Source organism: Medicago truncatula, chromosome 4 (genome assembly GCF_003473485.1).
Source record: "Medicago truncatula cultivar Jemalong A17 chromosome 4, MtrunA17r5.0-ANR, whole genome shotgun sequence".
NCBI classification, from domain to species: Eukaryota; Viridiplantae; Streptophyta; class Magnoliopsida; order Fabales; family Fabaceae; genus Medicago; species Medicago truncatula.
The window spans coordinates 53,107,506-53,122,821 of record NC_053045.1 but is presented as its reverse complement, the minus strand read 5'-3'; the positions used below and the strand labels follow the sequence as shown (position 1 = coordinate 53,122,821).

Genomic DNA, 15,316 nt, shown 5'->3' with positions numbered 1-15,316 from the left:
TGACGCGACGGCTGTCAGACCGGCGGCCAATCCCGCCATTTCAGGTGGCGGGAACGCCACTAAAAGACAAAAAAAAAAAAAAAAAAAAAAACCAAAAGTGGGTCATTTTGGGAATTTTTTTTCAAAGGGGGTCATAGCTGGATTTTTTTTGGCAAATAGGGTCAGAAAAAAAAATTCAAATTAAAACACACTTTTAAGGGTTTTACTTTGGAAATTTTAGTACTTTGACTTTGTATTATGGTATTGTTGATGTGTGAAACTTGATTGTGCAGTATTATTTTTATTTGACATGACACTTTAAGTGTTTCAATTTTATAATTTTATATTTGACAAAGTTTTTTTTAAAAATTCATTTACTTTTTCACCCGTAAATTCGACTCAAACGAAATGTTGTTTATCGGTTTGGACTTTATATTAAAATCGTGTAAAAAAACACAAACCAATTTGTATACTTTTGATCGGCTTGAGTAATGAGTTTACTCAAAACCGAATCAAACCATTCCGCCAACACCATCCTCGGTCTAAAGCCCTCGAAGTGTTCCATTTCATATTTTACTATTTTTATATCAATAATTATATTTAATATATATGGTAAAAAAATAATATTTAATATCTAAATATCATTCATTTTCCAAAGGAATCTAAATGTCATTCATTTTTTCAGAGTCACCCATCGAATATATCTTTTTTCTTTCACAGTCGCATTTTTTATTTACTTTTATCAATTAATCTTTCAAAGTTTAAAACCAAGCAAAATAGAATTCAATGTCTATAGTCAATTACTATCAAGCAGAATAGTTACCCATGATGGGGTAAGTTTATGTCACCTCATTTTTATATATAAAAACAAAATTAAATTGAATTCTATGACGAAATAACGAATATTAGACCATCCACAATGGTGAGGTCTTAACCATTTAAGATCCGGTACCTATTAAGTACATCCATTGTGGGAAAAATATTTGGGGGTCTCACTTAAGACCTCATTCTTAAGTGGGCCCCACACAACATTTTAATAAAATAATCATTGTTTAGTTATTTTTGTTGAAATGTAAATGATAAAGAGCTATTGGTGGGTCTCATTTAAACATTTTGTTAGAGGGTCTCTATTTGAGTGGTTGAGTACCTATTAGGTACTATCATTAAAATATTATAAAAAAAGTGACGTGTCAATGTAGAACCCGTTTAAAACCTCGAGATTGAGGATCTTTATTGTGAATGCTCTTAAGTGTTGGAATGCATGAGTCAAAAGTGAATCTTGGAAGAATATAATCATTTTAGTAAAGAAAACAAATAAAATAGGCTTAAATGCGCTTTTGGTCCTTTAACTATTTATTTGGTATCGTTTTGGTCCCTTAACTAAAAAAAAGATTGTTTGAATACTTTATCTTTATTTCCGTTACCTATTTTGGTCCCTTCTGTTAAAAAAATTCAAAAAACTGTTAGGGTTTATATTAGGGTTAATTATCTTTAAGGTCCCTATAAATAGACGCGTTTCCAACATTAGTCCCTACTTAAATTTTATTAAATTTTTGGTCTCCACGTTTTTGCTGTTAACGAAATTGATCCCTGCCGTGACTTTCTTGACAACCAGGCAAACGGAATTGCCACCAAGGCAAACACATTGGATGCCATGTAGACACATTAAATGATGTGGCATGCCATGTTATAAAATCATATTTAAATAGAAAAACCTGATATTTATTTTATTTTCTTAATTACAAAAAAATTAATAATCTTGAAAATTCCTCCCCTTGTCAATCATCATTCATCACCCTTAGCATTATTCTTTTTAGATCTAAATACTACACACACACAAAAAAAAAAAAAAAAATCCAGCAACATCAATAACCATTACATATTCTTTGTTTATTTTTTCAAAAAAGAAAATCCCATAGATCTAATACATGGTGATTGAGCTTGTGTTATGTGATTTCACCAACCCATTTTTCAATTCGTATCCTAAAACACAATCTGCACTAGCACCATCACCATGCATCCATCATCCCCAGAAACAACATGACATTTCTTCTCCGACCCAGCAACAATTCTTCACCATTACAACAATCTTCGCAGAGAGATGGGAAGTGAACGCCATGGCCACAACCGATGCGGAAATCACAGCCAGTGAAGGAGATTGGAGAGGAAGGACCAAGGAGGATAGAGAATAGTAACTAGAAGAGAATCGATTTGTACGGTTCAAATTGGTAAGCATAGAGAGCGATTGAGAGAGAGAGAGAGAGAGAGAGCAAGATTTTTAGGGTGAAACATTTTTTGGATCTAAAAGAATATAAATGAGCAAGAGAGAGTGATAAGCTTTGACAAAATTTATACGAAAATTACTAAATCTGAGTTTTTTATGTTTAATTTTGAGTGTTGATATTGGGTATGGTTTGATTATGTGAAAACGAGATTTACCTGCAAAGCCTCAACCCTCACTTTGATGAAAAAAAATGCAGAAGTTCTGGAACTGAGTATGAAGGATTCGGCTTTGAATTGTGGTAGGGAAGACTATTTTGGTCAAAATTAGGGTTTGGCTAAAATAGTACGAAGGATAATCCTAAAAAGAAATTGAAGTCATGTGTGTATTTGGCTTTGTATTGTTTGGTTATGAGAGAACAAAAGAAAAATGCAAAAATGGAGTAAGAATAAGAATGAAAATAGGATGAAGGAGAAGAGAAGAACGTGAACTGAGGAAGGAGAAAACAATAATTTTTTTTAATCAATGTAATTTTATTTTTTTTATAGTTTTTGTCAATGTTATTTAACAAAATTACTGTTTTTATTTGTTTTAAATAATAATAACTAAAATAAAATAATGTTAATTAAATAAAATCTAGGTGGATATTGTTTTACCACATGGCATGCCATGTTATTAAATGAGTCCACGTGGCATCCTAGTGGCACATCTATGTGGCAATTCTGTTTGTCCAATCAACTAAAAGTTCACGGTAGGGACCAAACTTACAAACAACAAAAACATCGAGGACTAAAAATATAATAAAATTTAAATAGGGACTAATGTTGGAAATGCGCATATTTATAGGAACTTTAAACATAATTAACCCTTTATATTATTCATCTTCTTCCTTCTCCTTCCATCATCTTCTTCATGATCTTCATCATCAACAACATACCAATCCAGAAGAAAAAAAATTCTTCATCATCTTCATCAAATCTATAAACATAATCAATTTCATAACATAAACATAATCAGTTTCACTGTCCAAATCGAATCTGCAAATCGAATTTCATAAACATCCCTTCCAAATCGAATTCTCAATGAACCAAACCAAATGTGCAACCATTGTCCTCTTCATCCAAAATCTATGAACCCATATTTTCTCTCTCTGTTCAGTTCCATTCAAGATCTAAAATTAGTGTTTGTTGGAATTTAATGGGTAGATCTTTAAACTCTGAAACAAAATCATTGTCCTCTTCAACTAACAAAGAACAAGGCAGTGTTTATTTCTTGCTTTATTTGTTGGATTTAGCTTTCCTTCGTCTGTTTTTGTGGGTTTTGCAGGCATGGAGATGTGTTGATTTTTAAAAAAGTTTGTTGTTTGGTAAATTAAAGTGATTTTTTTAGTGAACAAATTGGTTATTGATTGAGTTATGAAATTGATTATGTTTATATATTTGATGAAGATGATGATGAAAAAGATTTTTTTTCTTTCTGGGTTGGTGTGTTGTTGATGATGAAGATTATGAAGAAGATGATGGAAGGATAAGGAAGAAGATGAATAATATAAACCCTAACGGTTTTTTGAATTTTTTTAACATAAGGGACCAAAACAGGTAACGGAGATAAAGATAAAGTACTCAAACAATCTTTTTTTTAGTTAAGAGACCAAAGCGATACCAAATAAATAGTTTAGGGATCAAAAGCGCATTTAAGCCAATAAAATAACAGTTCATTGAAAAATGCATGTGATGCACGACAATATTAGCTGTTGATGCAGAAGAAGCCACAACTTCTGCTTAGTGTACGTCATCCATTAATTTCGAATATCTGAGTGCTAGTATATGATAATGTACCGAAATTATTGGAGGATTCATATCACTTAGGGTCTGTTTGGAACAACAGACAGTATAGGGAAAGAAAGGTAAGAGAAAAGAAAGTTTTTTGAAACTTGAGCTTCTATTGTTTGGATCACCTATGATTGAGGTAGGAAAGATTGCATTTGGTGGGATCCACAACCAAATTTATTTCTGCCCAGAACTCCTAAGAAAGTGCACGAAAAGGTATTGTTCAATGAAAGGTCCAATATAACCTTACTTTACATGGTGGATAGTGCTATTTTTTTTTACATATCAATGAACCAATAAATTAATAATAATAATATTAATATCAGAACTTTTTTACTGTTATGTTTACCATTTCATTTTATATATCCATTCATTTTTATTTTGTTATGTTGTTACTTTTTTCAATTTTACTTGATGTCGAGAAAAAAATATTGTTTAGTTAAAATATACTCCATCCGTTTTAAAATGAGTGTCGTTTTATTTAAAAAAAATTGTTTTAAAATGAATGTCACTTTCAGTTTTCAATGCAATAATAATTTTTTCTTTTCAATTGTACCCTTCAATTAATACTATGTTACACTACTTCCAAAATATTATTTTTTCTTTAATGAAAAACAAACCAATAGTTGATTAGGATAATTTGGTAAAATTGCTATGACATTTGACTACTTTATTACATTCCTTAAAATGTGTGCAATTGACTAAAACGACACTTATTTTGAAACAGAGAGAGTATTAGTTCATTTTAATGTGGGGTATTTACGTCATTTGCTAAATTTAGATCTTTCTTTCCTTTCACTTTCTTATCACTTTCATTCATTCCAAACAACTAAACAATCATCTCACTTTCCATTCACTTTCTACCCACTATCAATCCTTTATCAATCTTTCTTTTCACTATCTTTTCTTTTACTTTCTATTTTCATCCAAACATACCCTTATAGATTAAAAAATAAAGTGTAGTAATTGATGTGTGTGATTTGCAGAAAGCTGTCAAATTTTGGGCTAAAATCTTGACCTCAATCAACATGTCAAGGGTCTAAAAAATGAATTTTGTTTTTCACCCAGCACATTTCGCTCGCGCCTTGCATGTTTTCTAAATATAATCCTACGCGAGTTAAGTCACGCTGTGTGATTTAACTTACGCAACTTAAGTCACGCACCACTGAGCCTCTATGTGAGTTAACTTGCGTAAGTTGGCCGGTGGTAAAAACTGAAGCACAAACGTTTTTGGGACGGTGGTGAATGCTTTTGATTGGTTTTTACATTTTTTTTTTGAAGTTTTCACACGTTTTTGGACCTCATTAAGTGTTATCTACCTTATACCACCTATAAAAACGCTCACATACTTCCTCTTTTCCTCACATTTTCTCCTCCCCCTCTTTCTTTTCTTCTTCTTTGTTTCTATAGTCTATAGGGTCTTTACACCCCTTTAGGAAAATACCGGTGGCTTTTGGGGGAAGTAGTGGTCTGTTAAGTTGGGGAAAAAGACATTATCCCTTGAGGTAAAATTAGGTTTGCTTCCTTTTACTCCCAAAATCTTTTTACCGTGGGTAAAAAAATTATCATGGGGGTATAAAAGGAACCAAATTTAAATTTAACTCAAGGAATCATGATGTCGTTTTCCCCAACAGGACGTGTCATTATTTTCTCCAAGAGCTATTGGTATATACCGAAGAGGGTAAAATATATGTATTAATCATTGTAATGTTTGAATCATATTAATAAAATAAGAGTTATATTTATTAATTTTGTTTTTTATTTGTATTTATTTTTGCATTTATTTTATGTTTATGATTATGTATTGAATTAATAAATATTGAATAAATAAAATTGAATTTATTTTCTAATTTTGTATTTACTGAATAAATAAATTAGAATAAAAATTGAATTAGAATAAAATCAAATTTATTTTAAGTGCATAAATAAATTAGAATAAAGTGACCAAATAATTTAGAATAAAGTAAATAAAATATTTTAGAATAAATAAAAAAAGGAGCCACTTTGCGCCACTTAACGTGTGCAACGCTACTTAACTTGCACACTAGTTTACACACGCGCTAGTTAACTAGCGCAGGGGCATTATAGACATGGCTGCAGGATACGAGTATTTTGTGCTGGGTGAAGAGCAAAATTCCTAAGAAATTCCAAAGATAAGTGTCCTGTTTGCATAGGTCCTCAAAGTAGAAAACTCCCACCTTTTTTTTTTTTTGCCTAAAAATAAATTTTCTCCCAAAACAAGAATCTCAAGTAACTTTTTTCTCAACATAAGTTGTTTCAAAAAAAAAAAATTGGGGGAATTTTTCTTTCAGAGATGATGGAAATTAGGCTAAGAGTCGACCCTCAACAGGGCTTAAAAATATTAAAACAAAACGTCTTTAATTTGGCACAAGACATGCATGAAAAAGATGACGAAGAAAAAATATAAGTCTAGTGGTTTTCCACCAATACACTAAATTGAAAGGGGAAAAACTTGAGCCAAAGAGAAGAAGAAATCACTGAGGGACATGGTCAAAATACCTAGGACACTTCAACAAATTACTCCTCAAAGATTTAAGTTGTAATTGCAGTACTTCACATTTACTTTAATCCGCCACCAAATATGAATCTTAATTTGATAATTTCATTAATATCGATCTTCTTGTTTCCAAATAGAGGTTTACTCCGTGTTAAAGATAAAAGGTTATTACCTTGTGCAGTAAGAACCTTTAACCAACATTCCATTTGAGTGGAATTCATTCAAAAATCCCACGAAGTCAAACTACAAGAGAACCAATATAGACTTGACATAACAATTTGTTGAGGTGTCTACTGAATTGATTGGTTTATATGCTTGGATTATATGCACGCTGATTTGTATGCTTTACTTTTAAATATAATTAGTGCACACCTCTTCTTGTTTACATGCACGACAATATTAATTGTTTATTAGACAATGTACCGAAATTATTGGAGGATTCATGTCACTTATGGATTAAACAAAGCGTAGTAATTGATATGTGTGAGTTGCAGAGAGCTGTCAATTTTTGGGATAAAAACTTGGCCACAATCAACGTGTCAAGGGCCTAAAAATTCCAAAGATAAAGGGTCCTCTTTGCATAGGTCCTCAAAGTAGAAAACCCCACGGTTTTATTGCCTAATAATATATTTTCTCCCAAAATAAGACTCTCAAACAACTTTTTTTTCTAAAAAAAATTGTTTCAAAAACATTATTTTTCTTGGAATGTTTCTTAGGAGATAATGAAAATTGGGCTAAGAGTCGACCCTCAACAAGGCCTAAAAATATTAAAACAAAAACGTCTTAAATCTGGCATAAGACGTGCATGAAAAAGATGACGAACAAAAAATTACAACACAAGGCTAGTGGTTTTCCACCAATAGACTAAATTGAAGGGGGAAAACTTGAGCCAAAGAGAAGACGTCGCTAAGGGACATAGTCAAAGTACCTAGGACACTTCAACAAATTACTCTGTTAAATATTTAAGTCGTGATTGAAGCCCTTCATATTTACTTTAATCCATCGCCAAACATAAATCCTAATTTAAAAAATAATCACATCGATATTGATCTTCTTATTTCTAAATAGAGTGTTACTCTGTGTCAAAGATGAAAGGTTCTTACCTTGTGCGACAAGAACATTTAACCAACATCCCATTTAAGTGGAATTCATTCAAAAATCTCATGAAGTCAAACTAAAAGAGAACCAATATGTTGGGAATAAAGTAAAACTACAAGAGAACTAATATAGACTTGACATAACAATTTGTTGAGGTGTCTAGATACTTTGACCACGTCGAAGATAAAGGTTCTTATTGCACATTTTCTTGTGCACTAAAAACATTTAACCAAAGTCCCATTTGAGTGGAATTCATTCAAAAATCTCATGAAGTCAAACTTAAGGTCCAACCAAAACTTTTTTTTACAAACCAAAACTTAAATTTATGGTTATTAACTTAAAATATTTTTTTGTTTTTACAATCAACTTTGAGAAAAATATAAAATTGATGAAATCATAGATAGTTAGTAAGAACCAAATAAATTAAGAAAATGCAGCTAAATTTCGTCATTAAATTATTCATTGGTAAATCAAACTTGTCCACTATCCAATCCATCCACAATAGACAATAATACATTGTGTTTGTTATGGACACAATAATGCATTGTAAAACATGTAGCATTAGTTTATCTATAATCGTTTTCTAGCTTAGAAATCTATCTATATAGTTTAATACTGTTTGCTCTTTCCGTTAAAATTTGTGGGTAAAGAGAGAAGAGTGTAATCAAATCGGATCAAACTAGGTAGTTTAATTAGTTAGATTGAAAATTGAGTTAGAAAATGGTCTAATTGATCCTGATAAAACGTCCAAAAAAAAAATAAAGAAAAATCCGTCGAAACTGATTGTTAGATAAATTCAACATGTTGAACTACATTTTAATTTTTTCGTAAATTAATAAAAAATAAAAAAAATAAAAAGGTATGACAATCATATGTTTCAAATCATGACAAGAAGATTTGAGTTTTGTATATTTTATGTATTTTTCATCTATTAAATTTTTGTGAATCCAAAACCAAATGATCACCTTAAGTAAGAAATGAGCCATTATATGGAAAGAAAAAAAAAAACTTGGAAAGGAAGGGAAAACAAAAACCAACCAAGAAGTGTGATAGTGTCTTGTCAAAAAAAAAAAAGTGTGATAGTGTTGACAATAGAAGAGAACAGCAACACTCTTAACACCACGACGCCAGAAAAGAAAAAAGTAACTGAATTGCATTTATTGTCGCATAATACGAAATGAAACAAAACAAACTGGCCCATGCAGGTTTCGAACCTGCGACCTTCGCGTTATTAGCACGACGCTCTAACCAACTGAGCTAATGGGCCACTTGTTGATGATGCTAACATAAATGTATTTAATACATATTTATATCCCGCTACAACCAACTAAGCACAACGTTATTTTTCGCATATTAGCTTTGCAGGTGACAGCGATATTTTTCGTTTTTTAATTGGCATTCGATTTTGTAGTGATCTGATTTTAATAAATAAATAACTAAATATAATATAATGAACATATTGCTGAAATGATTATTGCAAAAAATAATTACCATGCACTAATATTTCATGAACAATACAATTTTAACCAATAATAATCATGTAGTGCAAGTTGAGAAATACATTGGATACACTGGGATAAGGTTTGCTCAATTAAGGAGTTTGGAGGACTACGGTGCGAAGGTTTAAGAAATTTAATTTGGTATTGGTAGGAAAATGAGGTTGGAGGTTGTACATTGACCAAAGTTTTGGCGGCAAAATATGAGGTTTTAGTGGGTTGAATTAGGAGAACAGGGAGGAAGGCGTCGACATGGTGGAAGGTCTTGTTAGATATTAGCACAGGGGTGGAGAGTGGCAAGATGAGCTGATTCATTTGTATATATAAAGAGAGATTATTCATATTTTCAAATATCTTACGATTTTGGCTGAAGAAGTGGTATCTTAATTTCTCAATAATTGGGATTCATTAATCTCTGGTTGCTATCAGCACTCTTGTGAACTCCCAACATGGATGCATGCGAGATAAAAATTGCATATATCTTCACAAACGGTTAGACATATTTCTCACCTACTTCCATTGGTCCAAGGGATATAAGGTGAACTTCTTTGAAGACATTAATGTCTAGTTAGAATTGTATCCTAACCGAATAGGCTAAATTACACCAATGATCCTTTAAGTTTGAGGTTTGTAATAGATTGGTCATTTAAGTTATTTTTGTCACAAATAAGTCCTTTAAGTTTGAGGTTTGTAACAGATTGGTCCTTTAAGTTATTTTGGTCACACATAAGTCCTTTAAGTTTGTAAACGTTTTCGATTTAGTCATTCTGCCACATCATCTTAAAGGACCAATCTGTTATAAATCTCAAACTTAAAGGACTTATGTGTGACCGAAATAACTTAACGGACCAATCTGTTATAAACCTTAAACTTGAACTTATACGTGACCAAAATAACTTAAAAGATCAATATATTACAAACCTCAAACTTAAAGAACCCTGGATGTAATTTAGCCAACCAAATATTAGCAAACGTAACAACACATAGATGCAGAGGAAAATCAAAATTTAAGGATGAGAAGCAGCCTAGACTACTACGCCACCTCCATCTCGAAAGTACCTCCATAAATTGTATGACCAGGCGAACCATGAGAAAATCCACCAATTTTGCATTTTATGGTGCCAATATCATAAGAATGCTAATCAATTTGCTTAAAAATTGGGAAGTTGGACATGTTACCCAACTTTGTCACGACCCAATTTAGATCATGATCGGCGTGCAAACTATTAACCTAGCCTGACAAGTTTGGTCTACGGCAACTCTACATTGAAAGTTAAACATAATAATTTGTATTATATTATAAATTTAATTACAAAAAAGGATTCTATAAAAAAAAAAAAAAAAAATTGGCATAGGTTCTCCTAAAGTTGGAAAATCCCTAAAATAATAGTAAAAGAGCTTGAAACGGAGTCATTATTTTTTCAATTGAAAAGAAAAACAAACCGAGCCATTATATAAACGCTTCCGATTCATGGTGTACTTACTCACCCAAATATTGTTGACAATCACAACCATTAAAAAATCTTTCATCTGAATGCTTCAGTTGCTACGAAGAACATTCAAGATTGAAACAAAAAATGTCAAGTCAATAGAATAGTAATAGTATGTTTGAAAACAATTCCACTAGAGTTTAGTGAACTTGCATTCAATATACAGCTTTGAGTTTGAAGTTTCCTCTTCCAACCACATGGACTACAAACTGAAACAATAACACATCCTCTCAACCTAAGCTTCATATATATGTGCTCATCCTATCATGAATTAACCACCAATATAATAAATATATAGACGGTATAGTAGACGACCAAATCTGTTAAGCCTGAGGAATAGTCGACGACCAAAGCAAGTTGTTAAGCCTGTGGATGATGTTATTCTGAAGGGCTAAGCTGAGACTAAAATGACAATAAGGGTAACGGAATTAACAAACAATTCACCCATATTCAACGTATACAATAGATTTAAAAAAACAACCAATTTTTCATTGCCAAAATTAAAAGTGTAACCAAATTTATCCAACGTTGAGACAGAAATCAAATTCCTTCATGCAAAGAATATTAGACTGCTTCTTTCAAAATCAAAGTGTGTCCATAAGGTAAACAGAAGGTTGTCATATGTTACTCTTCTCCATGTGCGACCTATGCTTCAACATCATTTCCTCGTTCTTGTGAACCCCTGCATCAATCCAATTAGTGGCTAGATAAAATGACAATTCATCAATCCAACTCCATCTCCCACAATGATCTTTGCTTCAACTTCATTTCCTCGTTCTTGTGAACCCCTGCAAAGGCTGGTCTCCCGAGAAGTCACATGGTTGAGAGTTTCTCTCTTCAACCTTGTGAAACTCGGTTCGAGACCTGGCACTGAGAACCCCTACAAAGAATTCACAACATGAATCTGAGTCTACCTACAAAGTAACACAAGGTGTACCTTGCTTTCAAGTAATTGCAAATCCGTTTCCCTTAAATATCTTAGGTTCCAAATGTTGATTTGTCTTTCCCCTTTTCTTATCATAAGAATGATGTTTTCCTTTGTCGCTAAAATATTATTTGGCTGAGATAGAAGCAACAAATTGAACACTATGATATTTCCCCTTTTTTAAAAGATTCCTCCTATTGCGTAATTATAGCATTCATCTCTTCAATAGCCAGTTCAGCCTTTCCCAAAAGATTCTCTGCAAAAAATGGGACTACCCCAACAGCAAAGTTAATTGATATTTGACTCTCAAGCCAAAGCTAATTGTTGTTTAACTCCCAGCGACGGTTTTGTTGTTAGACACTTTCTTAAAAAAGTGTACAACAGAAAAACAAAATCAGTTAACCGGCGCCAATGATAAGAGTAATAACCATAGTGTCACGAGGAGCTTTTACAATAACCAAATGGCTGAATGGACTATTGACAAGATGATAACTGCTATAATTACAAGAGGAAGAATCTTTTAAAAACGCTATGCCATGATATAATAGAGTTTTGTACAGATGAAATAATAGAGATGGTGCAATAGATTTTCATAGTGAACCAAAAGCGCATTTAAACAGAAAACATTTAATGACATCAACCAAACAACTTAAAAAATTGTTAAATGAAACTCACTGTAATTACTTTACATTGACCACAAAAACAGGTCTCAGCAAAATAAAATTACACCGGGAAAACAGCAAGAATATATAGTTTGAGACTACATCATTAATTCTTATTTTGGAATTGCAACAAAATGTAAAGATTTGTTAAAGCCGTATAACAAAGAATGATCAAAAGTGAAACATATGGAATCAAAGCAAACGATTGTACTAGCTTTTACCAAAACAATGGGATGAAATTTGAATCATGTACAGCAAATCCAAATATAAAAACTAATACGGTTAACAACATATTTTGAGACATTACTAGCCTTCATTAATAGAAATATAGAAGGATTTATTTCATAAGATGCTTTCGGAGCCCAAAGATTACAAAAGGCTTCAACAAATGCAACTTTCAAATCTCCGTTCTTAATGAAAATCATTAGGCTATACATTCTGATATTGTGATATCCAACTAGCCATAAAAAGCTTAAGAGAAGTAATACAGGGATTAGTTATCATTGACTAAGCAGAAAAAAACCGCATCAAAATAATCACAAAATATTACTTCCATAAAGAAATTTTACAAAGAAAAAACAACGATAAAGCATGTCCAAAGATGCAATATGCGTATGATAAATAAATAATATACAGACTGAGGATAAAAAAAATAAAAAAGAGGGCATATTGAACAAATGTCACAGCTGAAGAAAATATATTAACAGTAAAAAATGGCCTCAGAGGTAGTGACAATTAGCATATATCGATCAAGTAACAGATCTGGTAATACGTGCAAATAATACATCATTGGCCACATCAATACTATTTTTCCTTAAGAACACAATCAATGCATTTCATTGTCAATCATAGTGTTAAATTTGAAAACTGAAGTTGGAAACACAATTCCAAAGTACTAGTATATTAAGAGAACACACTGCAATTTAACTAAGGCAATCCATCATGTAATACATTATGCATCAGAGAGATTCCCACAGACAAATCAGCATTTTCTCTAATCAAGAGATCTGATGTCCCTGTCTAGTTTGTCATCATTTGCACAATATAAAATCATGTAAAAACCCAGAAAAATGATAAATTAAACAGAAATTTCAAGAGTAACAACAGAAATATAATCGTTCCAATTAACAAAACTAATTTAACAATGAAACAAAATTAATATCGTTATCTTTGAAAAATAATTATGTTCAGATCGAAAAAGTAAATGTAATTTGAAAATAAGATCGGTGCCTCAGAGTAAAATTGTTTCATAGAAATTAATCTCGAAGTATATTTAACACCATCATAGGCACACGATAAACAAACGAAATTGATATTGAACAGAAAAAAAAATAAAACCAACAAACGCAATGCTCGTCTTCTTTTTTCTTTGCATCCCCTTTATATAAAGTTATTCAAAATTCTTTTAATAACTTCATAGAAAATGGAGATCAAAAAAGAACAAAGACAAGGGTGATCTGAAGAAGAAAAGCTTGTTAGATTTCAATGTATATAGATAGAAGGGAAAAGATAGACAAACACCCTTTAAAGGGTGTACCTCCATATACATACACGTTGACATGGCAAAAAATTATTAAAAAATAATATTAAAAAAAAAAAAAAGAATGATCAGATCTAGAAAGAAAGAAGAAGGTGTGAAGCATTCCGACCTCTTTTCTTTATATATCTCTCCACCTACAACAACTTTCTCATCCAAACCCCCTAACCACCACCACCGCACCACTCACTCTTGCTATTAAAAAAAAAAAAGGAAACTCATTCTTGTTTTTTTTGTAATTGTTCCTACAACAAGTTCGCTCTTCGGTTTCAGCGATGTTATGTTTGTAAGCCTTGTCATGGAATGGACATGTAGGGAATTCTTTTTTATGTTAGTTTTTGGTAGAAAATTTTACCTTTCCTGTTCTCATGTAATTGTAAACAAAAACTTTTTTTCAAACAAGATATTGAGTTACTCTTAATAGAATAATTTGTAATTGATAATAATGATAATGATATCGTCATGAGTGCGTTTGAGTAATTCGCTGCCGTTAGCAAGTAGTTCTTGACTGCAGGAACCATAAAACTATTTGCATTCACAATTTCTCCATTACCACTTCTGATGTTGTTGTTGTTTATGGTATTTCCTTTTCCACAATCTCGCCGTCGTTTAAAAAGAGTGGCGAGAGAAAGACCGTAACGGCGGAGAGAGAAAGAGAGAGGGAGAGAGAGAGGGAAGAGTGGTGTTGAGGACGACGGCGGAGAGAAGGATGAAGGAACAGCGGACGGTGACGGTGGATGAGAGTGGGAAGGTGAGGTGAGAGGTGAAGGGAGAGGAAGAGAGAACTCTGTTTTCTTTTTATCTTTTACAAAGATTACATGAGCTTTGACGGAACTACCCTCAATTAAGTGTTGAATTTCAAAATTACTATGCCACCTGGAGGTGTATAAAGGTGTGTTGCCAGCTATGTATGTCTATCTATCAGGACTTTAGATAGAAAACGAAGAGCGAAAAAGAAAAAAACGACAGTACCTTAACAATATAAAGAAATTTATGTTTCACCAATGACCCGAACTGTATGGTATAGAAATCGGGCCCAGACTATATCCACAATAAGGGGATTCTGTTTGCTTCCCCTTATGTTTCTTATACGCCTCAATTTCAAAATTAATACTCCCTCCATTAGTCTGTAAACACTATTTTCCTATAATAAAATGGTGCTTAGATATAGAGACGGAGGAAATAATTTTTTATAAATAATAACAAAAGATTAAAAATTTATTTTAATCTCTCACAATTTTCTTATGAATCAGTTTTGTTTCGACAAAAAATAATATCATTTCCTTATGCATTCAATTCAACTAATAAAATGATTAATTTGTCCCATGTATAAAATGTTCTGGACAATCTTGATGTTATTTTTTGTAAAAGATTGAATTGACTCGAAAAAACTGTGATAGATTAAAACGGGTCTTTATTCATAACTCAATAAAGAAGCTATCCATATAGCTACTGAATTATCACTTTCTATTCAACTTAATTAATTATTAAAGTTCATGAAATTCATCCTTTTAGTAGAGACTAAATAATGATTTTATATACTTTATTAACTAAGTTATTT

General features: G+C 31.9%; 3 non-coding genes across 3 annotated transcripts; all 3 read right to left on the bottom strand.

The window, feature by feature from the left end:
* Positions 1 to 8,838: 8,838 nt before the first annotated feature.
* On the bottom strand, positions 8,839 to 8,912 carry TRNAI-AAU (transfer RNA isoleucine (anticodon AAU)). The gene has a single exon. It is a non-coding gene; the product is annotated as a tRNA-Ile (tRNA).
* Positions 8,913 to 13,171: 4,259 nt separating this feature from the next.
* LOC112421514 (small nucleolar RNA R44/J54/Z268 family) lies at positions 13,172 to 13,260 on the bottom strand. Its single transcript, XR_003011840.1, has one exon. It is a non-coding gene; the product is annotated as a small nucleolar RNA R44/J54/Z268 family (small nucleolar RNA).
* A 181-nt stretch (positions 13,261 to 13,441) lies between these two features.
* Positions 13,442 to 13,513, bottom strand: LOC112421508 (small nucleolar RNA Z267). The gene has a single exon (XR_003011834.1). It is a non-coding gene; the product is annotated as a small nucleolar RNA Z267 (small nucleolar RNA).
* Positions 13,514 to 15,316: the final 1,803 nt, after the last annotated feature.